Source organism: Mus musculus, chromosome 4, assembly GCF_000001635.26.
Source record: "Mus musculus strain C57BL/6J chromosome 4, GRCm38.p6 C57BL/6J".
NCBI lineage: Eukaryota > Metazoa > Chordata > Mammalia > Rodentia > Muridae > Mus > Mus musculus.
Genome location: NC_000070.6, coordinates 142,493,897 through 142,521,645, shown reverse-complemented (window position 1 = coordinate 142,521,645; position 27,749 = coordinate 142,493,897). Strand labels below are relative to the sequence as shown.

The 27,749-nt window shown below is 48.2% G+C and overlaps 1 long non-coding RNA gene across 1 annotated transcript; it reads right to left on the bottom strand.

Moving 5' to 3' along the window:
• Positions 1-22,077: 22,077 nt before the first annotated feature.
• On the bottom strand, positions 22,078-25,947 carry Gm35752. Its single transcript, XR_003955300.1, has 3 exons — positions 24,952-25,947; positions 23,356-23,512; positions 22,078-23,003 (listed from the first exon to the last, which is right to left on the bottom strand). It is a non-coding gene; the product is annotated as a predicted gene, 35752 (long non-coding RNA).
• Between the last annotated feature and the right edge of the window lie 1,802 nt (positions 25,948-27,749).

The window sequence follows — 27,749 nt, the reverse complement described above, 5'->3', positions numbered from 1 at the left end:
CACCCCTTCATCTGGTGTATCCATACTGTATGCACTACCTACCCAGTAATACTCCAGCTGTCAGATGAACTGTGACCATATCACAGGGCTTATGTACAAGGACCGTTTAGTTCACTGACGAATGTCCCCCATGGCACAACAGTATCGATACTGGCCACTTTTCTGAGCCAAAAAGAAGCCATGAAGAACATTTCCGTGTGAAAGGTGAAACCTTATCACAGGGATGTGACCCGTCTTTGCATACACAGGATGTCCAGCACTGTCTTTGGTTCCAGGGATCCTCTGCTGGTCTTAGAAGGTGTCATCTGTGCATGGGGTGGAGGACACTACTGTTATAGCAAAGACAATGGAACAATAAAAACTGTTCCCCAAGAGTGTCTAGGACATTTGACCTCTTCAAAAAAGACCGTTCCCCAAGAGTATGTAAGACATTTGGCTGAGGCTTGCCAAACCAAAATCCAGTCAGAAAGAAAACCAGGCAGAAGTGTTCCAGGAAGAGATCCCAGCCAACACAGATGCTTCAGGGATGCACCTGTGAGAGAACAGTGGACTTGGAGCAGAAAGGATATTTTTTTAATTTTTCTATTTTGCTTCTTCCCAGGGTGTGAAAGCCAGCCACAGGTACTTCACACTTCTCGCTACTGAAGGGAGGTTGGTTGAGACATGAGAAACTCTTGAATTGTGATAATTATTTTTAGAACAAGTTAATTAGTATCAGATAAAGCCTGAACAGTCTGCTCCCCCTACACACACAGACATGCAACACATGCACACACAAAGTGCTCACACTTGTGCACACACACAGTGTCCAAACACATGCACAGACACTTTCGTGTGCGTGCACACACACACACACACACACACACACACACACACACACACACACACAGAGAGAGAGAGAGAGAGAGAGAGAGAGAGAGAGAGAGAGAGACTGATGCATAACCAAGAATGCAGTCTTGACTCTACCCCAGGATTAAAACTGAGGACAGAGTTGTTCCCCTGAGCTAGCTGGGCTCTGGAACAGCACTCCGGGTTACAATGTTTCCCCTCCACCCTCCAGACTGAATTCCTTCATCATCTCCTGATAATGACAAACCGGGCAGTACTGATGCTCCTCCATGCTGCATTGCTTTACTGGTGGCTGAGCTCAGAGCACCCAGGATTGGGGAGCTACACTGGGGAGGGGATCAGGGAGAAGAGACTTTTGAGTCATGTATGGTGAAAGCAGGTGAAAGTCACAAAACCAAGAGATGAAGTTCCAGGTGCTGGGACAGCTTGAGCAAAGAAGGAAATAGGGTGTCTGGGTGCAGGACCCAGGATGGTGGGTTTCAGAATCTGGCTGTTTGACATGGCCTCCGCTTGTAAGCTTTAAAGCATAATGAGTGTGGCTCTGGGGCTTGAGAGATGGCTCAATGGTAACAAGTACTTACTACTCTTACAGAGGACCCAAGTTCAGTGGGGGACTTCAGCACCCCACTCTCACCAATGGGCCAGTCATTGAAACAGAAACTAAACAGAGAAATAATGAAATTAACAGTTCCCAGAATCTACACAGCACTTGACAACCACCTGTCCAGGGGATCTGGTGCCCTCTTCTGGCTTTTGCGGGTTCCTGCACACACATTGTACAAATAGACCAACACAGGCACACACACACACACACACACACACACACACACACACACACACACACACACACAATTTGATAAGTAAATACATACATGTGTTTTAAAATATGTAGGTACATAGAGATACATGCATGCATTAGACAGACAGACAGACAGACAGACAGACAAATGTCCTACCTAGGGCACCTGCCAGAATGTCCCAGGAGCACCTGTTGAGACATCTAGGTTCTTGTGTCTAAGGGCAATGCATTACACTAGGGACACATGGTCAGACATAGAAATAGAGATGACTTATTACAAAAGGAAAAGAATTATCAACATCAGCAGACTGGTGAGGCAAGGGCTAGTGAGCCCCAAAAATGTTGAGCCACAAGGCACATGAATCTTTATACAACATTTACAAAGCACTCATCTCTCCCATGTATGCTTACACTGAGCCTTTCGTGAGCATGCTCTGTTACTGAGGGCCAGGTGAGGAAGGGCATGCATTGTTTCTCTGCCAGCTGGATTCTTTTAGGTGTGAATCTTGATGTAGCCCTCTCCAGTATCTAATGTCCTGCCAGGGGAGCCCTGGGAAGTTCCTGGACCTCTCAGCCCCAGACTCTAGCATCTTCATTCTATGGGAGCAGATCTCTGCTCTGGCTATCCTCTGATCTTTGAGGACAACTGCTAGTCAGTCTATCCTCAGGCCAGATGGTTTCCTCCAGAAGGGGACCATGAGGCAGGAACTTCCTTCGCAGCACCTTTATCCCCAGGACGAAGGGACAGAGTGAGCTCTTGGCATCTATTGGTTCTAGGTCACCAGTACTAAAATGCAAGCTGCTCCAATCCCTTCACAGCATGGTGCAGTGCTTGTGTGGAATCTCCATACCATCCCAGGTGACTTCCTGTCCCTATGGCCTCCGTGCTAGGGACATGACTGCTCTGCTCTACCGTACAGGGTCTGATGACAAGGAAAGCGCCACCATGTTTAATACAGGTTCATTGGGGGGAGAAGTTTGGGGGTTTGTTTGTTTGTTTGTTTGTTTGTTTGTTTTGCTTTGTTTTCCAGCAGTGGTTGGTTGGCTCTGCAGATGTGAGCCTTCTGGATGAATGAGAACCTCTGTAATTACCAGGAGGTGGTTATCAGGATCAAGTTCTAAATAGGCTTGAGCCAGCATTATGATTGTGGTTTAGCAGTGGTGTGGAAGGTGTTTGCAAAGTGATCAGTGCTCTTCCTCTCTCTCCCTCCCTCCCTTCTTCCCCCCTCTCTTCTCTACTCTCTCCCTCCTCCCTCCCTGACTCCCTCCTCCCTCCCTGACTCTCTCCTCTCTCCCTGACTCCCTCTTCCCTCCTTTTTTCTCTGCCCCCCCCCATCTTCCCTATTATTTACTTACTCCCCCTACTTACTTGTGGGGGAACAGTCCTTGTGGGGACCCCATCCTCAGGACCAGATGGAAATTCTTCGGCCCCAGTAGGGATGGCTGTTCCATCCCTCCCAGGTCCTGCCCTAGGCTCCCAGCACCTCCTTCCACTCCTTGTCTTCAGCCATGAGCCCCCTCCCCTCTCCACCCCCTTCCCCATCATTTCTGCTTTGTTCACACTTCTCTGATCCCCAGAAATATCACTTTACCCAGCGATTGTACCGGTTGTAAATTGAATTGCAAGTAGATCAGCATAAATCTAAACACACATTTGCATCAGTTACATCATGACTAGACAAGCCTGAGGCCCCGGGAGGTCCTAGCTTATAAGGCCCACTACCCTTTGGCTGTGAACTTGAGACTCATTGCTCACTCAGTCTCCACCAATCCTACATCTGCAGAGATCCCCAGCGACCACAGAGCCCATCCAGGCTTCTAATTGGGATGGCAGCTCGCTGGTGACACTGGGAAGGACTCACCTTCCTCTCTTCCTTGCCCCTAGGACCCATTACCGAAGTACAGTTCCCCTTGTAAAAACCTCGTGTGTCTCTCTTGCATGAGAGGAATCAAATTAAACCCCTGAGAGGATTTAGGCTGCCTCTATTTATGTAGCTAGGCTCGGCACAAATCTAATATTCTGTAAAGATGCTAAGCTCTGCGCAATTGGTGTGTGCCTCGCGCCTTGTGCAAAGGCACGCATAAATATCTGCTGCTGCCTAGTTACAAATAACAACAGCACCACCCTGGCAACCGTGTAGTGTCATCTGCTCAGAGTGTCTGCTCCTTTCTAGGTCAAGGCCCTCCATATGTTGATAACGCCCTGGATTGATACATGGGTAGCTTAGCTGTAGGGAGAGTGAGGGAAACAGGCATATAAACCTCCCAGCCTGGCCCTCGGGCTCACACCCCAGTGTAGACAGCACAGTCCTTTACTATCCATGTCTAACCACAGAGTGAGTAACAAGGAAGGGAGGCACGGGCGTGCTCACCTAGGGCAGAGGGAAAGAATTAAGGCTGCCTGGAGCCCTGCTCACAACCCCTCCGCCCCGTGGGATAGAAAGCAGCCTGCGCCTCTGCTCATTACTGTTAGGGAAAGTTAAGCCGTTTCTTTGCTTTTTATTAAATGTCACCAATATGTTTGAGTGCCCTTGACCAAGATTTCTAGGACTTGGTTCAAAGCTGAGAGCCTGGATTATTCCTTTGGAGCCTCTTCAAGATAATTTAATTTTTAGACTAGGATAGACATGGCTGATTACTTCCAGTCCAAGAAATCTAAGCAGGGTGTGGTGTGTGTGTGTGTGTGTGTGTGTGTGTGTGTGTGTGTGTGTGTACAGGAGGCCAGAATGCAATCACAGGGGTCCTCCTCAGCCTCTCTCCACTTTATCTTTTTGAGACAGGGTCTCCTACTGAACCTGAAACACACCAATTCATCTAGACCAGCTTGCCTGCAAGCCACAGAGGGCCTCTTGCCTCTACCTCCTCAGTACTGGGATGGTATGCATTCACCTCTGGTGCTGGCTTTGTTGTGTGGGTCCTGGGGATTCAAACCTAGGTTGCAATGCTTGCACCGTGATCACTTTGTGCCTGAGCCATCTCCCCTGCCCACAAGCAGGGCTTCTTTAAGCAAGCGACACTTCTCTCAACCTTATGACCACACCCCTTGGGAGCTCATCCTGAAGAGTTTGTTCCTATGACCGAAAACCCAGGCCAGTAAGTCCCTTCCAACACATGCCAGACCCCACGAGGACAGTGTCCAGGCAGGAGCAGGCCAGCAGAGAAGGATAGGAGTGTTGCTACCTAGGTCCAGTCTCTCTCTATACATATCGTCTTCCCTTCCTATCCACCCAGGTGCCTGGCCTGTTCCCCAACCACAAAGGGTGCCAGCCTAAATTGGTGACTTGGGGGTTGCCAGGGAAACAGCTTCCCGTGTTTGCTGGTGGAAACTTGTCTCTGGTGTGTAGCAGGTGGGTCTGGGGAGCCAGAGCTGTCTACATCATTGCCAGCAGATCTGCTTCTGTCAGAAAAGCTGCAGTTGAGCCCTGAGAGGGCCTTCACGAAAGGTTTGGGCATGAGCATCCTGGGGGTTGGGAACAGACTCAGGGAATGGCTGAACAAGACAAAACCAATAGTAGTAATGAGATCCAAGCAAGAAGAGCAGCTCTTTGCAAAATACTTATAGTGAGTCAGGCAAAGGCTTGATCCCCTTACTATGTATTATCTAATTTGATATTTCCAAGAACGCCAGCCACAGGGCTTCAAAGGCAGGTAGGTCCAAGAATGAAAGTGACCAAATGGTACTGCCCTATGGCAATGATGCCTTTGGGGAAACTGAAGCTCACTGGAATGTGAATGCATAAACAAAAACTTCCTAATTCCTATGTCAAAACAGCTGGGTACAGCAGTGTTGTACCAGGAAGATGGAAACAGATGGCTCACTGGGCTTGACCCATCCCCATGTACTGTAAGAGATCTTGTCCCAAACACTAAAGTAGAAGCAATTGTTGAAGATACATGGTGTCAACTTCTGGTTCACACACGCACACACAAGCTCTGCTGGCCTGCCACACTCCATGTAGAAGTAGAGTACTAATCCCATTGAGGACTTGAACTGTGCCCTCATGTCACAGTTCAGTTACAAATGGTGCTGGGGGGCACGCCCAGGGATACATAGCAGCTCCCATTATGGGAAGATCCACCTTTCACTGGAAAATATCTCAAAATCTCGCTCCTGCAATAAGGTCTAAAAGAATATCAACAGATGGACCCCGGGAATATTCAACATGTCTTCCCAACACCACCATCCCTCCAGGCTCATATGATCTGAAGGATGCAGAGGCCATTCAGAAGAAAACATCTTATTAATTTAGTACTTGAGGTTTTTAGAAGGATCTGTATATTGGAGTTCACGTGTCTGTGAGCAGATGAGGTGGGAAAACCTAGTCCATCATTAGCAGTGCCATTCCCTAGGCTCGGGACCACAGTTGTATGAGAGTGGAGAAGTCAGGCTGAGCGTAAGCAACCCCACACGCAGCTGAGCTTGCCTTCATCTCTCTCTGCTGTTGATTGTGCACATGATATGACCAGCGGTCTCAAGTTCTTGTCATTGTGACTTCCCTAAAATAGTGAGTTGTACCTAGCACTGTGAGCTGGAAACAACCCTAAGCAGGTTTTTGTTATCAGAGTTTTTTTTTGTTTGTTTGTTTGTTTTTTTTTTTTTTTTTTGGTTTTTCAAGACAGGGTTTCTCTGTATAGTCTTGGCTGTCCTGGAACTCATTTTGTAGACCAGGCTGGCCTCGAACTCAGAAATCCGCCTGTCTCTGCCTCCCAAGTGCTGGGATTAAAGGCGTGCGCCACCACGCCCGGCTGTTATCAGAGTATTTTATCACAAGATCAGAAATGAAACCAGGACCGTCTTTTGCTGAATCTGGAGCTCCCTGTTTTGGCTAGACTGGCTGCATTGTGGGCTCCAAACCGAGCCACCGAGGAAACCCCAGAGCCTGCCTCCCAGCAACCCATTGATAATGCTAAGTTTTGCTTCCTTCAGAAACAGCGCCCCCACCTGGGGACCAAGCATTCAAACATCTGAGTCTGTGGGGATCATTTTATTGTACTTCTAAACAGTAGCCCACTGTGTGGTTGATTATTAATTGTATTCCCATGCCCTGCCCTGGGGCCTGACATTCAGCAGAGAGCCCGTGAGTGGTTGGCTCCAGAATGGGAAACCAACAAGAACTCTAATAATAGGACTTGACCTTCAGAAGTCCCTTCCATTAGAAGCATACAAACAACATTACAAATTTAGCTGGTTCCATGGGAAAAGTTGCCAAACCTGATGTCCCAGAGGAAAGCATTCTCCCAGGCCCCTATGCCAGTCTTACCATGACACACTGATATCAGAAGGGAGGAAATAAATGAGTTTCAGGTTCAACCGTGTGAACCAATGTAACCAGAGCATTAATGGCCTCCCCCTAACCTGGAGGTGTCTGATGGTGGACCGCCCCCACTGATTTCTCACGGATGGCTCATACTTTATCCCCAGGTCTTTTCAGTACCAATCCCCAAGAGGACAAGTGTCACTTGGTCACCCTGTTATGCTAGGTGCTCCAGTGAGGCACCAGGAGCCAGCTACTGGGATAAATACCACCCAGCAGTATTGATAGACTTCCCAACTGTCTTCTCAGTGGGGCTTCATTCTGTTCTTACTCTCCATAAACCTGGAGCCATGCCCTGTTTCTTAGAGGAAAGTCCTGGAGCTCCAGCCTGCAGCACTCTAAGGTATGAGGTACACACAGGAAGTGGCTCTACAGGGATGTGAGAGACACATAGAAAGCACCTCTAAGGGTGTGAGGCTCTCACAGGAAGTACATCTGAAAATGTGAGTCACCCACAGGAAGCAGTTCTAAAAGGCATGAGGCACGCACAGGGAGCACTTCTGAAAGATATGAGGCAAACACAGGAAGCAGCTCTGAGGGTGTGAGGTTCTCACAGGAAGTAGCTCTAAGGGTGTGAGTTTCTCACTGGAAGCGGCTCTAAGAGTGTGAGGTTCTCACAGGAAGTAGCTCTAAGGGTGTGAGTTTCTCACTGGAAGTGGCTCTGAGGGTGTGAGGTTCTCACAGGAAGTGGCTCTGGGGGTGTGAGATTCTCACAGGAAGTGGCTCTGAGGGTGTGAGATTCTCACAGGAAGTGGCTCTGAGGGTGCAAGGTTCTCACAGGAAGTGGCTCTGAGTGTATCAAGTTCTCACAGGAAGCATCCCTGAAGGTGTTAGGCACTCACAGGATGCAGCCTTAAAGGGGATGAACTTCCTGAGTAGCTCTGATGCACGACCATCCCAGCATCTGTCCTGGAGCATCTTAGCCTGGGGCAGACTATCTGAGGGAGGACCCTTTTGTGCACAATTCAGAAATACTCCAAGTAAGCTCAAGGTGAAAACAGGGTTTAGACAAGATATCCATGGATTCAGGAGAGCAGAAATCAGGCCTCTTCATATTTCTTCTGCTCATCTCACCTCCTCTGCGACTCCCAGCTTTCTCACATGACCCACAGCTAAAACAACTGCTCCAGTTACTCTGATATCTTTCAGCACAAGCATGGCCTTGAACCAGAAACGTCCTTCGTACCTCTTGTTGGAAAGGGTTCTGGTTGGCTCAGGCCAATCCCATGGGCTTCGTATTTCCAATCAACTGATCATGGCCAAGCCACCGACTTCATAATTTAGAACAACTAATACCTCTGATGGCAGATGTCCCATCTCTAGGACAGCAGCTGCATCCACCTCTTAGGGCAGTTGTAACAACCGAATCATGTCTGTAAAAAAGATACCTGAAATCCCCAAGCCTGAACTGCATGGCCCAGAGTCCCAGCAATTGCCACAGGACAGCTAGATTCCAGACCCTCTCTAGTTAGAAACAGGGACCCCCCCCCCCTACACACCCACCTGGAAACAATATGATTCTGCAGGGGAAGTCCAAAGACTTGAAATCAAGAGTTATCTCCACTTACAACTCCTTGTGTGGGCTAATGAAGCCACTCACCTTGGGCAATCTGAACTTTAAAAATCAGTCCAAGAACTGGGGATAGATAGCCCAGGGCCACATGTGAACTCCTGTATAACAAAGCCTAAATGAGCAAAAATCTCCCACGTAATGAATTTGCATGTGTGTGCATATGTGAATATGTGTATTGGATGAGTATGTGTGCACACACACTGAGCTGGATGGCCTTTAAGCCTCATGGATCCACCAGCACTCATGGCTCTCTGCCTCTTGACTGCAAATGCAATGTGTCCAGCTGCCTTTTTCTCCTGCCTCCACAGCGAGAGTCACTCTCAACACCACATCTCCTCAACCATGATAGGACTGTGTACCCTCAAACTGTGAGCCAAAATAAACCTGCCTGTCCTGCCTTAGTGGCTTTAGTCAGGTATTCTGTTACAGCACTGAGGAAAGGAACTAAGGCACCAGATGGACTCTGAAGCCTTAGGTATCTTGACCTCAAGAAAGGACAGACCAGGATGACCTCAAGAAAGGACAGACCAGGCATTCAGACAGCCTGGGTTCTCTTTGTTCCTCACCTGAAATATGGGGGTTGTAATAGTACCTAGCTGGCATGTGGTGGCACTGTTATGGGACCAAACATGTTCAAGGTCGAACCTGCTTTGGCTGGTGGCCAGTGTGGAGAAAATGTCCGTTAAATAGTTGACGACGACCTGGGTGGTATAGAAGAGACTGAGAAGCAGAGCAGAGAGAGAAAGGAGGAGAGGGGAAGGGAAGGAGGTTTGCTGCTGGTAGTCCCTCTTCTCTTGGTCATCTTAGGTGAGCAGGAGGGACACACACAGCCAGGTCCCTCAGTAGAATTGACGGGAGCCCGAAGGCTGGATACTACTGGAGCTGATCCTGTTTTCGAGCAGAAATTACATGGTCCACTGAGGAAGTTAAGCCTGTAGTTCTCAGTATTAGGGTCCCATCCTGAACATATGCTAGGCCACCTCGGCCTCTCTGCATGCTCCCAGTGGGCAGTACCTCCAGATAGAGTCCAGTGGTGCTACTGGCTCACTTTCTGGGAGAAAACTCAACTCAGGTTTCTAGGTAATGTATACTCAGTCTCTGGATTGGCTGCTTTGAGGTCAGATGCCCTTTACTGGTCCAATCTGCTGAGGTGGGGCATAGCCAAACCCTTGAGCCTTCTTAAAATACTCAACAGGGTAAGGTTCCAAGGACCGAAATCAGTAACTTCTCACCAATGGCTGGAAAGAGATGGAAGCACTTTGAAAAGATAATGGAGGAAGGTTAGCAACTTGAGACACCTCGGACAAGGGAGGAAAGTGAAGAAAATAGTAATATTGGGAGTGATGCTTGTTTTAAGACACCACTTTGATTGGTTTCTGTAGGGTTCAGAAGTCAGTCTTACCCATTAACTAGTCGACAGTGAGGAGGGGCGTAAAGTCAGTGAGGAACGTGCCGATTCAAGTTCCCACAGAAAGCCCAAGGGCTCTGGTTTGTCTCCCCGAAGGGAACCGCCTCATCAGAGACAGTTATATATGGGATGAGTGGTAACATCTCAATGTTTTCTTAGGTGGGAGCCAGCTCCTCTGGAGACACGCTGAGACCTGGGACTGCCATTCTGTTTGTTCGGCAGAATATTGAAATCTTCCAGCTAATTTAGAGCTATTCATGCTTCTAACATCTAATGTGGAAAAAGTTGAATTAGTCGTGAGCAATTGCCTGGGTCTCAAAGCATATAAGGCCAAATTTTAACCAGAAGGCAAGTGGAGAGAAACCAATCCGAAGTGTTTGGAGTGCAGAAATATGTATGTGTGTGTGTGTGTGTATATATATATATATATATATATATATATATATACACACATACATACACACACTGGTTTTGATTTTTCTGGGCAATTGATAGTAATTCTAAAACCACAGACATTCTGTAGCTTGACACACCTGGGTAAATTTCAACTACAGGGTTGACTCCCAAAGAGCCAGGTGTCTCTTCCGAGTAGAAATAGTTGCAGAGCAGGCAGGGGAGATGGCTGGCTCTGTGGGTAAAGGGACTGCTACATAGAGCATCAGGAGCTGATCTGGGGTTCCCCACACCCATTTTAAAAGCTTGGGGTGCTGGTAATCCCAGTGCTGGTGGACTAGACACTGAATCTGTCAACCTCCAGATTCAGTGAGAGAGTCTGTCTCAAAATAAAACATAGGAAGCAATATATAGAGAGAGACCTGATAGCAACCTCTGACTTCTACACACCCATACAGCACGCATATTGCATATGCAAGCGCACGTGCACACACACTCCATTTCTGAGACTTATGTTGGTACATTCCATGCACATCCTTAGCAGATCTCTGGTCTCTAATGTCTTTGACCAACTTTTCTTCTTTTACGTTTTCAGTATCTAGAAACACTGCAGATGTTCACAGAGATGTCTTTCGACCCAGTCCTATGAGCTGTGGAATCACACAGTCCATCCACCTCCGCACATGCTGGCTGAGTACCTACTAAGTGCAACCACTTACAGTAAATGTTGATTAGGGTGAAAGCTTCCCTACTTCCTACATGTCCATATGGCCATGCCTTGCAAAGGTGTGGGAAGCCAGAGATGGCTCTCTTAAAGATGAGAGGGCCAAGTCCTGGCTTGCATAGGGCCCTGAAGTATCTTTAGTTGAGAGAGCTCATCTCTAAGGGGATTTACGCAAAAGAGTGTTGCTGATCATTTAAGAGGCCTTACACCAAGTAGCACTTGGACACCTTTGTTAAAGAGCTGTCACAGATGGGCAGGGTGAGTTGTTCAATGGCAAGACAGCATTTTGAGAACCATAGGAAGAACCCTATGGTGGTCGGTCCTTGTGCAAGAGTGGAGTGTATCAAGCTGCAACAGGAGCCGTATTATCAGCCACAGAGGTCTCCCGAAGGCATCTAATCACATGTGACTCCTGGGAGCAGGGTATATATATACCCCAGCACACACACACACACACACACACACACACACACACACACACACATATATATATATATGTATATATATATATATATCACATGTGACTCCTGGGAGCAGGGTATATATATACCCCAGCAGTCAACCACAACGGTCATCAGGAGTAATGTCTCAGTCAGTAAAAATGTTTGCTGTGTAAGCATAGGGCCCTGGCTTTGACCCCTATTGCCAGACTGGCTAGACCTGCCAGCACCAAATAGTGATATAGACTTGTATTTATGCATGCCTTATAACTTCGGTTTGTTCCCAGCTAGCCTGTATAACTCCATAACCCACGCATACTAACTCATCCACCCTTGCCATGGGGCCTATTACCTCTAACTCTTTCTTCCCTGGAAGTCTGACTTCTGACTTCCTCCACTGTCTAAGCTGGCAAATCCCTGAGTCTCTCAATCCTTCCCATAGTTCCTATCACTGCCCAGATGTCCCACCTTTCCTCTCCTGTCTGCTGTAAGCCCTCAGCTCTTTATTAAATCAATCAGAAGGTGATGGAGAAGACGATTTACAAAATATGATGTAGGCACTGAACAATTCGAATAACAATACCAAAGTCTGGACAGTACTCAGCACTCTGCTGGTACAGAAATCAACATTTGAATAAATACAAAGGCAACTTAACACAGTGCACAAAAAGATATCTTAACAGATTCACTATAATTTACATAAAAAGCCAGGCACCTCTGTGCACACCTCTAATCCAGCATTGGGTAGTGGAGACAAGAGAATACCTGAGGCTTGCTAATCAGCCAGTAGTAACTGAATTGGTGAGCTAATGGGTCAGGGAGGGATTCTGTCTCCAAAAAAAAAAATGAGGAAAATACCAGACATTGACCTCTGGCCACAAGTACACACACACACACACACACACACACACACACACACACACACACACACAGTGGGAAAACGTCCGAAGTTTATGTTCAGAAATTCTCTTCCCATGATCCATGGCGGAGCCCTAGTAAGACATCTTACCAATACCTCAAGGGTGCCCGTTGTTCCCCTGGCCATTCTTTCGAAATGGTTCACAAAACTACTTCTCTCATGACCTCTCTTCAGAGGTCTGAAGAGTCCGAATGTGTACCAGGCTGCCTGGCCTATCTCACTGAAGTCTTCCCCTCCCTGGGGTTGTCTCATGGTAGGGCCCACCTTACTCATGCCTATGCTGGAGTTTGGGAGCCTGTGTCATCCACCCTTCCTCCCCCACTTCTCACTCTTCCTTCTCTCAGCTCACCTCAGCTCCGTCGCGTGATCAGACCCGTCCATCCCCCATTCCTCTCCATGCCTCAGCTGCTCTAGCTGAGCTGCCCGGGTTCAGCCTCTCACCCTGTTCCCGGAAGCAGCTGCCCAGGGAGCCTCCCGGCCTGTGACTATCAACCTTCTCTCTGCCTTGGTGTCCAGTTGCTCTCAGAATAAGGCTCAAACTCCCTAAGGCAGTGTGAGAGGACCTTCGATACCTACCTCCCACCTTCCAGTCCACTCATCTCCAAGGGCTCCCCTTCCTAGTGACAGCACCTGGGTTTGATTTTCTACACCCTACATTCCCTTGGTGTGGAGCAACCTTCCTGCCATTGTCTGCCAGGTAGACATCTGCTGAAGCTGGAGCGCTGGGATCGATTTGGACTTGACCCTCCGTTCCATCATCTGATTAAATCAAAGAGGCCTGTCTCCTGCCTGCATCCCTAGGTTTTGTTGACTGGATACCGTTATCCTCCTCCTCCCAACCCCCTGCTTCTCTTCTGTTTTTTTTTTAATAGCTTTATTGGGATATAATTTACATAGCATAGAATTTGCCCATCCTAAGCGCACAATTTGATTATGTTTGCTGAGGTAGCTGCAGAGCTGGCTATAGTTACCATCTGATTTCAGAACATCCCATCAGACAGAAACTGTGTACCTGATTACAGTCCCCACCGCAGTTTCCTACCCTTGCCCCTGACAGGCACAACCTACTTTCTATGGTAACTTGGCTCACACTGGGCTCTGGGTGGACGTGGGATTATAAAATGGGTGTTCCTTTGCATCTGCCTTGTTCACTGAGAAATTCTTACTGCTGGAGCCTATATCTGCTCTTTGTGTCTTCAGGTTGCCATGAAAGATTTCACTGGGTAGGGATACCCGTTCTACTTATTGGTTTGGCACTTTTTAATTCTCATGAATGGCGCCACCATGAATGGTCACATACGGGTCTTGTGGTTATGTTTTATATTATATTTATGCTATCGTTTGCCTCCTACATGTCTTCCCCCAAGCCTCTTAGCTTAGTCACCAGCTAGTAGCCCTGTTGGGAGGTGGTGGAAGGAAGTTAGGTTGTAGCACTCCTACCCTCAGGGAGGCCATTGGCACCTCTGCCTCTTTCTCTGGCTTCCAAGGCATCTTGGGGTGAGCACTCTCCCTCCACCTCATTCCCAGCCATGATGATCAGAGACACCACAGGCGCAAAGGCTACAGACCCAAGCAACCATGGACGGAAAACAACAGTCAAAATAAAGCTTTCCTCCTTCCCAGGTATGTAGCTCAGGTATTATGTCACAGCCACAGAAAGCTGACTAGCAGATAGCTGGTAAGCTGGCTGAGTCAGGCGACAATTCCTAGTTAAACAAGTTGCCCGCATTTTCCCCAAATGGCTACAGCATCTACTATCCCACCAGCAACACACCACACACACACACACACACACACAAACGCGCGTGCATGCACGCACGTGCACACATGCACTGCACTCAGATAGGGAGGAGATGCTTGGCTTTGTTAAAAAACTAAAAGAGCAAACATAACCTTGCAGGTCTGTACATAGAGGCGAAGGAGCAGAACTGTAAGCACACTCAGCCTCTCAGAAAAGCTCTGATTTTTTAATTACTATTGAGGACGAAAATTGGGGTTAAAAGGTTTAGTAGAATGCTGCCTTCATGTGATAATTACTGCAGAGACAAATAAACTAGTGATCATTGCCCACAATCACTCACCTTTCTCATTTCTGAATCTCTGTTTTTCGGCTCCCCCAACTTCCTCTGCAAGAATTACACCAGAGTGGCCTTAAGCCTCTGCGTTTGCTACAGCCTAATTCGGTAAAATGGGCTCTTTAGGGGGTAAGGTCTCTTGGCAGACCTCCTTTGAATGCCCTTGGGAGGCTCTGTGGCAGCTAGCTATGCTTGAAAGTCTCTAGGCAAATCGGTGACAGACACGGGGGGGGGGGGGGGGGCTAGAGCAAAGACCCCCTGCAGAAAAGGCCACCATCATTTTTAATTCATTTGTACTGCTGGAATAAGGGATGCTATTGGCCGTGAGAAGTGAGGGCAGGGTGAACAGTGGAACCCCGAACGGCACCACCACAGAGGTTTAGTCTTCATCTTAGGATCCAACCCCACCCACCCATCCCCCACCCATTCCCCACCCCTATCCCCACTCCCATACCTCCATCCCCCAAATCTCCCCCTCCCCCCACCAACACCGCTCCACCTGTGCTAACAACACGGGGAAGGAGGGCGGGCTGTCACTCTATTGATGTTTGATGTAACCCTCCTTCATTTGGAAGCTTACTAAGAGCACACCAGAGGGGTGTGGCGTTGGTTTCCAGTGCCCTCAGAAGGCTGCCCCCTACAGCTTCAAGGCCATTCCCACTGCCACCTCTCTTCTCTCAGCCCTTCCGAGGCTGGCCAAGTCATTTCCATCATTTAATGGGTAGGTGGGAACATGTGAAAATAACTCAGTAGGTGACACTTTACATTTAAATGCGGCAGCTTTAGAGGTTATTTCAATGGTGGCCAATGGACCGTTTGGAGGCTTCATATTTCTTGATACAGATTAGTGACAAGGGGACCACTGTCACAGCCAGTACAAAAGCTGTGCATTCAAGTGGCCAGCCACACTGTTGGGAGTCACAGGAAGGGCCTCAGGAGGTGCTGGCCTGAATTCAGCACCTAGGGGCAAAGGAAAAGAACTGGATACTCCCCAACGCCTGAGCCTTCCTGGGTGAAAATGGTCCCCAGAATTCAAAAGGGCTTCTCTACAATGGAATCTTTCTACGGAGACCCTCTGTAAGGCCCCCCTCTCCACAGACATCTGAAGTGACTTGAAGGTCTGAGCCCAGGCCCAGGAAACTGGAGCATAAAGGTTTCCAACTAACCTTTAACGGTTTTGCCATCTGCTTTCCTTTGCAATCAGCCCAGGCCCTGCTTGGACATGAGTCCTTTCCTGGGGGTTTTCTATAGGCAGGTGACACAGTCCATGAGACTGAGTGTAACAGATCCTGTGTGTGTTTGGATGTGTTTGGACTTCACCTGTGATTGTGTGCATGTGTGTGTGTGTTTTCTTATTCATATACATGTATGCATGTATCTGTGGAGGCTGTGTGTGTGTGTGTGTGTGTGTGTGTGTGTGTGTGTGTGTGTGTAGACCAGAAGCAAGATCAGCTGTCTTCCTCTGTCACTTCCCACCTTATGTTTTGAGACCCCGACTCACTGATAAAGCTAGACTGGCTGCCCAGCAAACCCCAATGACTCTCCTGCCCCTGCCTCCTCCCTGGTTCTAGTGCTGTAGTACTGAGCCTCTGTACCTGGATTTTTAGGGAGATGTTGGGGGTATGAGCTCAGGTTCTCATGGTAACATGACAATTCCTTTAACAGTTGAGCCACCTCCTTAGCTTTATGTGTGACTTTCTTAGTGAAACCAGAGAGCCCCTACTATGAAAGGGCAGCTGCTCAGTTCTTGTTCTTGGAGCAGCTGTGAAAGTCCACTTCGCTGTGGGCATTGTGATGGGTGTGAGCATGCTCACACCATCCACCAGGTGACCTGTCCCATCTCGTCAATATGCACTTTCAACATTTCCAAATGGAGAAAGACCACACAAGGGTCCCTCGGTGTCTCCTCAGAGCCTGGACGCTGTATTCATTTATGGAACCATAAACACCCGGTGGATTAAGCATTTGTGCAAGCGTTAAGTACTTGCTGTATACCGAACACTCTCCTGAGCATTACTGAGCCAAGACAAGAAGGAGAGAGATTGTTCCTTGCAGTCCAGAAAGCAGATATGCCACCTGTAGCAACCCCTTCAAAGGCCATGATGTAACAGACCAGAAAATGTAGCCGAGTGCTCAAGTGCTCGTCAGCACTGATGGATGGGGGAGAGGTTTGAAGTCCTATTTCATGCATGAGAAGCACCCCACTTCTGATTCATTAAGTTCCTTTCTCCTAGGGGTCAACCCATTTCTCCTAAACGGAGCAGAGCCTCCCAGCCGCTTCCTCAGCGCTCCCTTGCGTCTGGAGGAAAATGTAGCTGAACCATTCCAAATCACGCAGGATGGGCTGAGCAAAAATAAATTAAACTGCTTTGCAGAGAGCAAGCACGTTTTTCAGGCATCAACTCGAAGCTTACCATAAACCTTTTTCGTGAACAACGAAAGCATGAGAGAGGCATGTCAACCCAAGGGGACTGAGCACGTGTCTAATCGGCAAGTAGATGGTGGGAGCCGCTCATGGTGGCTGGGAACTCTCTGGTCCTTGGGTAAAGATTTTGTTCTTTTAGCTGCAGAGGTTCTTTTTCTGACGATTGTCACTTCGGGGAATGAAAAAAGGAGAAAACTTGGCACCAGTTTTTCAAACCGGAAACATCTTCGTTAAGAGGAAACACCTTCAAGTAGACAAATAAGTTGTAAGCCTGAGCGGGGTAGGGGCTGGGGGCTCAGCGTCTATTTCTCTACTCAACCATTCCTCTTGATCTAGCTGGTAGCTGGCTTTTCTCGTGTGTGTGTGTGTGTGTGTGTGTGTGTGTGTGTGTGTGTTTTCTTATTCCAAGCAGTAGGAACATCTGGATACTGAGTTTCCGATGGATAGTGTGATAGTGCTTAGGTATGTATATCCAAAGTTCTCGAAGGGACTCAAAGGAATCCTTATAAGGACTCGGGAAAATAAAAGCCAACAGTGGAACAGCCACATGGTAGACAGTGGATGTCCTAGTATACTTCCTATAGCTATGATAAAGACCGTGACCAAAAGCAACTTGGGGAAGAAAGGATTTATTTGGCCTACAGAATACAGTCTATCATCAAGGGAAGTCAGGGCAGGAACTCAGCGCTAGCGCCTGGAGGCAGAAACAGAAAGCAGAAGCCACAGAGGAACACAGCTTACTGACGCCTGGCGCATGCTCAGTTCTGTCTTGATCTTCCGGCGCATGCTCAGTTACCTTTCCTATACCTTCCAGCATGATCTGCGGACCGTCCACAGTGGGCGAGGCCCTGCAGCATCAATCATCAATCAAGAAAATGCACGTATAGACCTGCGTACGGGCCAGTCGGAGGCATTTTCTCAATTGAGGGTTTTATTTTGGTTTGGTTTTCGTTTTTTAGGTTTTGTTTTGTTTTTTTCTGCCCAGCTATAGTTCTGCCCAGTTTATAGGCTTGTGTTGAGTTGACAAAAACCTGCCAGCACCGTGGAGGTAAGGCAAGTCACATGGTAGGTAATATAAGCTGGCTCACTTGACCCTCTAGCCTGAGATGTTTCATCTAATTATTGCTCATGGAAGCTGCATGCCATACGATTCCCTAACCAACCTAGAGTCCTCTTTCTTACCAATTCAAACAGATAGTCTCTGCTCTCTGGCCATCCACCTATTCCTTAGCAAACGCACACTGTTGGTGATGCTAGATTCCTAAGTGCTAAAGATGCAGGCGGAACATGTTACCCATCCCCTCACTGGCGAGTTCTCTACCCAATGGAGACAAACAACAGGTAGAGGGTACCAGGGAACCGCAGACTGCAGAGCCTCAGGAATGGTCTGAGTTTACAGGGAAGGAACTGCCTCTGTCAAACCAAGACTTCTAAAAAGGGAATGGGGAGGAAGAGCAGGAGGAAGATGGGACCAGTGGTGAGGGAGGACCACTGGGGTACACTGGGGGTTCTGAGAGACAGGCTCAGGGTCACCATAATGCTGCAGATAATAAAGTTCCAAGGAACACACAGAAAGGCTGGATTCGAATAACAGGTTATGGAAAACAGTAGGGTGGGGTTGCAACCGGATGGAGAAAGAGAACAAAAATGGAGGAAGTAGTTGGTGAGGCAGCAGGGGGACTGTTGCAGGAGTCTCTGTGGCAAATGACAGTCCCTGAGAGATACCAAATGCAGAACGGGTGGGGCTGAAAGATATCCAACAAGGAGAATAGAGGGATTTTTTAATAAAGTATACATGCACATGTGTGCATGTATGTGTATATGTTTTAGCATATGTATATGTACATGCATGAATATGTATGAATATGTGTATGAGCGTATGAATATGTGTATATGTGTGTGTGTGTGTGTGTGTGTATACATACACTATGATATCATGTATGTAGACAACAGAAGACAACTCATGGTAACTGGTTCTCTCCTTTCATCAGGAAATAAAATATTAAAAACCCAAACCAAAAATCCCACTGGAGGTGCTGGGGCTCTGGCTGTTCTAGCCTACCAGCGATGCCTATCAGGTCACCAAGCACTGCTTCTGTATAATTGCTATCTGGTTCTCCTGCCCTGAAAGGTTGGGAGCTAAATGGGACGCCATTCTGTTGCCTCTCTCATCCATCCGTGTATCTCAGTACAGTGTCTGGCACAGGAATCAGAACAAACTCATCATCCAGTAGGCAAACATGAGACAGGTGGCAAGCCATTCCTCTTTCCAGATGCTAAGACTGTCCATCTTTAACATTAGGACTATTGCCTTCAGCATCCCCATTATTTGTGGCAAGAAAACGAGCCCTTGATCTGAAGCTATGAGATGAACGCAAGTCCCTGCCTTTCCCATACAGTCTCTGTGTCCTGAACAAGTCTCCTGACCTCTCCAGGCCTTAGTTTCCTCATGTTTAAAATGAAGATATTGTTGTTGCACTTCATAGATTATGCTAAGGACTAAAGGGGGTTATGCAAGGTAGACATTTTATATTATATGCTACAAGATAACTAAAGAAGAAAAATGGAAAAATGGAAAGAGGAAGAAAGGCCAGTTGGTTATTGGTGGGTAAATAATAGATATATAATTAAGGATGGATGTATAGATGTACGGATGGATGGATGGATGGGTGGGTGGATGGATGGATGAGTTGGTGGATGGACAGATGGATGAGTAGATGGCCAAAGGGACAGATATATAGATGATTGGATGACTTGATGGATATGAGGATGGTTGTTTATCTGGATGGATGAGTATGAAGGTGGTAGGTTATAGACATGTATATGGATGGATGGATGGATGGATGGATGGATGGATGGATGGATAAATATGTAGATAGGTGGGTGATGGATAGTTAGATAAATGGATGGATAATAGATACGTGGAATAAAACAAACATTCTGAAAATTGTACCTGAACCAAGGGCTCTTTTCCAGACCAAACTTGATCCATTTTAAGAGCATCTAAATTATTAATCGATTAGTGCCAAACATTGAGCGGCCACCTGGCCCTGGTTCCTACAGATGTCTACAGCCGACTGCCCCTGGGCGCTGAAGACTTGAGGTTCTTATTTTAGGTTCTGTCTAGACATCTCTCTAAATAGGAACGCCATGCTAATCTGCAGGTGTTGTTTCTGAACCGTTATTTCGAAACACTACAAAAGAAAAGATCCGAAAAGAAATAATACTGATGTGGGAGCAAGGTCTGTCATGGGAAAAGCCTTGCCAATGTGTCTGTCCCTCCCATACCACCTGGTTCCTGCCTAGATGCTACCCAATTACTGGCGAACCGGATAGTCACAGTGGGTATCATTAATTAAGTGCATTTTGACTAATTAATTTACGAACTGGTAAGTAGGGCCTCCCTTTGGTAGTTTGGAGGTGCAACTACCAGGGCTGCTGATTAAAATGTGAAGCCAATCTGGCTGGATGGCTGGGAACACTTGGGCAACATTTGTCGTAAGGCTTGCTGAATGGTATCCTACTGGTATCGCTAACTCCCTTTAATCAGTAAGTATAAAATTCATCCAAGAGCATAAACTATAGCTGACACTGGCATACATCAAATCCCAAACTGGGCATTCAAAATAAATTGTATCGAGATTTTTGTCACCAGCATTGATTTCTGCCTTTCACGCCGGTTTCTGGGGCAGCCACATAAAAGTTAAATACAAGCTATCTATGGGTTCATTGGATTGCAGTAATTCATTAAGCCAACGGCGGCGTTAATAAATCTGAGCGTGGAGATCGACTCCGCAGACACCCCCCCCCCCCCGGCGCAGAAGCACGCCTCTAATCAGAGAGGGTGGCAAAACTCATCTTGTTGGCATAAAGTGGCTTTGGAGGGTGGCAAAGGGCTTGCTTCTGAGGGTGAGACTGTGTTCCACAGGCAGAATTACATTGGAGGGACAGAAGAGTTCCCTGTGGAGCTAGAGTCTCTGGCAGCTGGCTGGCAGCATGTGCCCTGTCAGGGGCTGGTCTGCGTCTTGGCTGTGAGCCCACCGGTGAGGGATCTCAGGTGCCCCCACTGCAGTGACTTCCTCTGCTGGTTTAGGTTTTTTTGTTTTTGGTGTGTGTGTGTGTGTGTGTGTGTGTGTGTGTGTACTTGACACAAGCTAGGATTGATGATCTGGGAGGGGGGAGGGAACCTCAGCTGGAAAATATCTTCATCAGATTGTTGTATAGGCAAGTCTGTGGGACATTTTCTTGATTTATTGATGTGGGAGAGGCCCCAGTCCATTGCAGGAGGTATCATCCCTAGGCAGGTGGTCCCGGCTTGTGTTTTTAAAAATTATATTAAAAAAATAAAACAAAATTAAAAACCAGACACAGTTAAGTGAGCCATGTGGCCTCTGCTTCAGTTCCTGCCTCCAGGTTCCTGCCCCTGACTATGTCCTGTGAGGCCCCTGACTTCCCTTGGTGATATATCCTATCCTATAATCCTGCCCCTGACTATATCCTGTGAGTCTAATAAACATTTTCCTTTTTCCAAGTTGCTTTGGGCCATGGTGTTTGTTAAGCCAACGAAAAGCAAACTAGGATGCCCATCCGCCACGGGTGATGATGACCTGTGTATTCGTGAGGCAGGTTTGCAAAGCAAGTTTACATCTGGTATCTCTTTGACTCCCATAGCTGTGCCGGAAGGAACAAGGCCCAGGTTATCGTTATGTCACCCATTTTATAGAAGCAAGAAACTGAACTTAAAGAGCAGCTTGGTTGGTATAGGGGAGACCCCTTAGTCAGTAAAGTGCCTGTCACACAGCGTAGTAGCTGAGTTTGGATCCCCAGCATCCAAGTGACACCCCAGGCAAAGCATCATGTGTGGGAATCCCAGCGTGGGGATGGGATGAAGATACCAGGATTTTTCCGGTCACACAGTCTACCTGAGCAGCAAACTCCAGGTTCAGTGAGAGCTCTGTCTCAAAAAGAACGTGGGAAGCAACAGAGAAGGATACCAACACTGAACCCTGGCTTCCATATGATTGTATATAGGAATGCATCCCCACCTGCTTACACACACATGAACATCACATACATCACATACAGACACATGCACACACATGTGTATACAAGGGCACACATGAACACACACAGAGAGAGAGAGAGAGAGAGAGAGAGAGAGAGAGAGAGAGAGAGGGAGAGAGAGGGAGAGAGAGAGAGAGAGATTAATCTGAGTCCCCATGGCTAATAGAACTGGAGTAATTGTCAGATGTCTCAATGTTCACATTCTGCCTCTAGTGACCTAGTTCTGTGTCCTTGGGCAGGTTAGTTATTCTCAGTTCCCCTGTCTTCTCCGCTGAATGGTGAGGATGATAAAGGATCCCCATTTGCCAGGCAACCTAATAAGTGCCTGATTTAGGCCACACACGTAACAACTCAGGGGTTGGCTGTGATACACATAAAGCTTCGTCAGCATCAAGCCAATCTAGACAGCTCTGGAAAGCAACCAGTGAGAAGTTCAAATCCCGCTTCTTCTCCTATAGGGCAACCGTGGAAGAAATCCCTGTCCTTGCCTTTGGCCTTGGCCTCGTTGAGAAGTACTCCTTCCCAACTTCCCCCAAGAAGTGTCCTTGAGGGTGTATATTAAAAGCAGCCGGGATATTTCCGTTCCTTTCAGCTGTGACTCATTATTTTAAATAGCGGCTCAATGAGGAGATGAGAAAGGAATTTAAATACACTAACTGACAGGGTTTTTAGGGAAAGTGATAAGCAAGGGGGGGAAAAAAGCAATCAAGAAGATTTACATGAAGCCTTGTGATCGGCGGGTCATCTATTTAGGGGTCCGGTGATGAAAAAGTGTCTTTTTACGTCCGGGGTGATCATGCAATTGGACAGGAAAGGATCTCAATGAATCAAGCTATAGGTGCAGACCAGATTTACGTCAGTGGTGACCAAACATACATGCTTCTTCAGGGGAAAGTTGTACATTCTTGCTGGAGGCCAAGAGCAGGGTAGAGTGGTAATTCTGGCCACTTGTTTGGCGTCTGTGGATAGAACCGTGCCTTCAGAACGTACTGAGTCAGCTTCCGGTTACAATTCTGGTCCTATGAGGAAAGAGAATGGCTTCCTAACTGCTCATTTACTTTGACAATGAACCCTGAGATGGGCAGGTAAGCAGTATCGTTCCCAGCCCAAATAAGACAGTATATGCTTCCTGGGGCCAGGGACAAAGCTTTAGCTTGCCTCCATCTCTCCCCCCCCCCTTCCTTGCTCCCTCCCTCCCTTCCTCCATCCATCTATTCCTCCCTTCATGCAGCCTCCCCCCTCCCTCCCTTCTTCCATCCATCCATCTATCCTTCCATCCATCCATCCATCTATCCCTCCCTCCCTCCTTTCCTCCCTCCCTCCATCCCCCCTCCCTCCCTCCATCTCTTCCTCCATCCTTATCATAATTACATTTCATGAGGCCAAACTAAGGTGATGGAAGATGCCTAGCATCGTATTCATTCAGAAGCCATCTCCCTCACCGTCTAGGGAGAACACTCAGCAAGGTGCACATGAGCACATGTGTCCGACCACCGCAGGCTTTGTTCTGAAGCCTGCCTCAGTCATCCTGTTCAGAATGAAAGGGAACAAACTGAGCCTGGCTTACTGCAGGAGAGGAGCCACAGCCAGGGCCGCACACAGCACCAGGCAGGACTCCTTCAGCTCCAAGGCAGAGCTTCTCCTTTAATGTAATGCGGTGCTCTGGTATTAATCAGCACTGGGGGCCTGCTGTGAGGCTGCAGCTGCCCTTTAGAAGGCCCCGACCATTTTAGTATTTTCTAGAACAATGTAGAGACCTTCTGCTGGGTGGGGGGTGGAGGTGGGGAGAGATCTTCTCATTTGCTTTCAGAATAAGGATAATTAGTACCAATTGCAACTCACAGCTACAGGATTCCGACACCTTTTTCTTGGCGTATTACTTAGGGTTTCTGCAAATTCACCGATGGGCTCTGAGACTCGCAGCATAATTATGGCTCCTCTGCATTCACCTTCGCTGGGGAAGGTGCCGTTAAAATATGGAGTCATCAAAGCCTTGTATAAGGATGAATTATGTGACTCGTATTACTGAGTGCAGGGATGATAAGGCTCGGTGGCCAATAGCCATGAGTTGGACAAGAACCGTGGTAGGGGAAGGAATTGGAGAAAAGCCATTGACACAGGATGGTCACCTACTGTACAGAGGGTTGGTGGATCACAAAATCCTCCTAAGGATATCTTGATGGTCAGCCACCACTAGCCTCTGTGTCCTAGATCCTTGGTCAGTGCTCAAATCCCTCTGCTCCACTGACCCACCCTAGAGAGTAGTAGAGCACCCTCCGTTCATCTATATTAGTTCTCAGTGCTGTAAGCAAAATGCCTGACCAACGCAATGTAAGGAAGGGTTATGCTGGCTCTTGGTTTAGAGGTACAGTTCCACCGTGGTCGGGAAAACGTAGCAACTGAAGCGCTAGAGCTGTGGTGTCAGGAGCTTGAGTCGGGTCACACAGTCAGTCTCTCAGGAGGAGGAGAGAGCTGAATCCTGACCCTCGTCTTACTCTCTCTTTATTCAGCCCACGCACCCGCCACAGCCCCTGTGATGGTGCTGAACTCAGGTAGGGGCTTGGATTAAACCCTTCTGGAAATGTCCTCGCAACACAACCAGAGACGCAAGGCACCTCTACCCTCTGTGGCTTTCACGACGCCAGACCAGGTCAGGATCCTACCTTCCTACTCTGGCTTTCTCGCCACAGACACGTAAATGCCGCAGAACCTCTCCCATCCCGGCAATCTGTTAGGGGAACCCACTCAGTCTTTCTCTGCTGGCCACATCTTTTCCTCCGCACGGAGTGAGAGGGACCTCCTTCATAAAGGGCCCAGTGGAGTTCAGTGGTGCAAGGCTATACTGATCAGAATCACGCAGACAGCCCTCTCCCTCCCCCACTTCCTGGCTTGGTCAGAGGTAGGCTTGATTGGACAGGCTCATTTCTAGCTCTGATCAAGGGAGGCGAGGAACGACAGAATACTTACTGTAGCGGTTTGAATGAGGAATGTTCCCCACGGGTCCATGCATTTGAATACTCCCTCCTCAGCTGTGGTCCAGTTTGCGGAGGTTTAGCAGGTGCAGCCTTGCTGGAGGGAGTTTGACTGCTCACGCCGCCACTGGGCAGGTGCTGGGCTTTAGGGAAGCATTGAGACAGCACTCCAGGGGTGGGAAAATGCAGTCAGAGATGTGGGAAAGCCGCTGCTGGAGAACGGAAGGAGTGAACGAAGTGTTGGGAGTTCACAGGCCCTTGACGAGGCTAGGACCCGGTGCTCCCAAATTCCTGGACCTTCAGGCACTGCTGAGTCTCCGAGGAGTCGAGAGCAGAGTTGGGAGCCTGTAGGCTGAGGACCATGACTAGGCTGGGCCTGGGGAGTGATGGGAAGCCCTGGCTTTGCTCATCTGAAGGTCGTTAGCTTGGCTAGCTTGGCTGCAGCTGTGGCTGGGAGGGAGCACAGAGAGACCTTCTAAGGGAGACTTAGGCAGTGGCTCCGTGGGCAAAGGCCTGCTCCATCCTCCTCACGGTGGTTCTTGATGAAAGAGACAGTCCTTGATTCCAAACTATTTATTGGTTGTTCATAGTGGAAAATGGATGCGTTCCATACCAACTTCTCGGGGTGGACCTGAGACTAAATACCTTTTGCAGGGGGAAAGTCAGGGAAGGGAAGCTCATTGGTTTACCCTCAAGTTCTCTAGGTGTCTCACTATTATGGAGAACTCTGTTCGGGGCCCACATGACCATAGGACATGTTTCCTATGTGGGAAGTGTGTCACGTGTTCCAGGTCAGAAATTTGGCAGGGAGGCACCTACCATCTTAGATGTGAACCCAGTGAATGTCTAGGGTCTCAAACCTGCTCTACCCACCAAGCTTCCTGGCATGGTTTACTGTTCCTCAAGAGACCCCGTCTCAGAAAATAAGATAAAGAGCAACTGAAGAAGACACCTGATATGCAACTCTGACCTACACATACATGTGCATACGTGTGCACATGTGTGTGCACATGTGCATGCACACACACACACACACACACACCTGTTAAATGCACAGGTAGAAGCCCTGTCCCACCCACCACCCACCAACCAGTGTATATACAGTCTCTCTACCACTAAACTGCAAGCATCCTAGCCCAGAGCTGAGATCACCTCTACACTCGCCTCCCTTCCACTGCCCAGCAGAAGGAGAAGTGGAGGCAAGGTCCTAAGCACTCATCTAGCCAAGCTTTAAGCCCTTTACGCTTCTCAACTAATATTTACATCCCTACAAGGGAAGAACAATGGAGAGTCCCATTTCACAGGTGAGGAAACTGAGGCACTGAGGCACTGAGACACCAAGTTCTTTACTTCTCTTCACTACCCCATCATGACTTACACAAGGCCCCTCAACTTTATGCCAGAGGGACCAAAGCTGTAGGAGTCTAGCCACGTGCTAAATCTAGCCTACCAGATGACAAGGGTGGAAAGGAATCCCGATATGGCCTGCTGAAGGCCTAAATAAACAGCACCTAGGCCGGGCTCACCATCCCTGTGCTGAAACAGTGGCTGCAGACACAGACTACCCCTCGCTTGGGCCTGGCCAGGAGTCCCCTTTCCCCTTTCCCTCCACACAGCCCACCAGCCCAATTCCCTGGGACCTAACTGATGGGTGCATGCATGGATCCTGGCCAGTTTGAGTGGCAACAATACTCCGGTCTCGGTGGCTGTCCCAGGCCTCAGTCTTGTCTTCCCAGGAACACAAGAGAGAGAGGCTCTGGCCTGCCCCTGAGCCAGCTGAAGCACAGCTGACTATATCAGCTACTCTTACTGACAAAGTACCCAAGAGACAGCTAAAGGAAGGAAGGAAGGAAGGAAGGAAGGGAGGGAGGGAGGGAGGGAGGGAAGGTGGAAGGAAGGGTTTCTTTTTGGCTCATCAATTAAGGGTCTCGCCCATCATTGTAGGAAAGTCACAGCTTGAGGCAGGTGGCCACTTTGAATCCACAGTCAGAAATCAGAAAGAGATGGATGTCAGTGCTCAGCTCACTGTCTTCTTTTTGATCAGGTCAGGACCCCACCAGGCCATGAGATGGTGCCTCCTGATTTTAGAGTAACTCTTCCCACTTCCGCTAACCTAATCTAGAAAATTCCTCACAGACGTACAGAGAGGTTTGTCTCCTAGGTGGTCTAGCTCTGTCAAGTTGTCATCACTGTTAACTAACCAATGGCGTGCGTCTGCTTGGTGTGATGTGTGACCACACCCCACTCTGCTTGAGCAGTGCAGAAGAGAGAAACCAAGCTAGGGCCCAGAGGCAGCCAAGAGGAATCTGATGTCAATGCCGGGACCCTGGGAGCTCCTGAAGTCATTGGTTCCCAGTAGGCTTGACCTGTGTCTTTACAAGGAGAAGTTAGGACAAAGACCAGACAGAGGGACAGAGATGAAGGCATGAGAAGACATCATCCTTACGTCAATAGAAGCCAGCTTTCCCCCATTCCTTAAGACTTCCAGCTTCCAGAACAATGAGGGAATTAGGTTCTGTTGACTCCCCTGGTCTGTGGTAGTTGGATATGACATCTCTAGGGCACTAATACACTCCTCCCTCTGTGTCCATAGTGTCTAAGGGGATGTGTTCCAGGACCCTCAGGATCCCCACAGATACCCAACGCTAAGTCCTATCTATAAAATACTTTGTCATTTGCATATAAATGAAACTATCTTTCTGCATTTTAAGTCCTCTCTAACCCATCCACAATGCCTTGTAGAGCCTGAATGTGACGTAAATAAATACATGGGCTGTCTGAAGAGTACTAAAT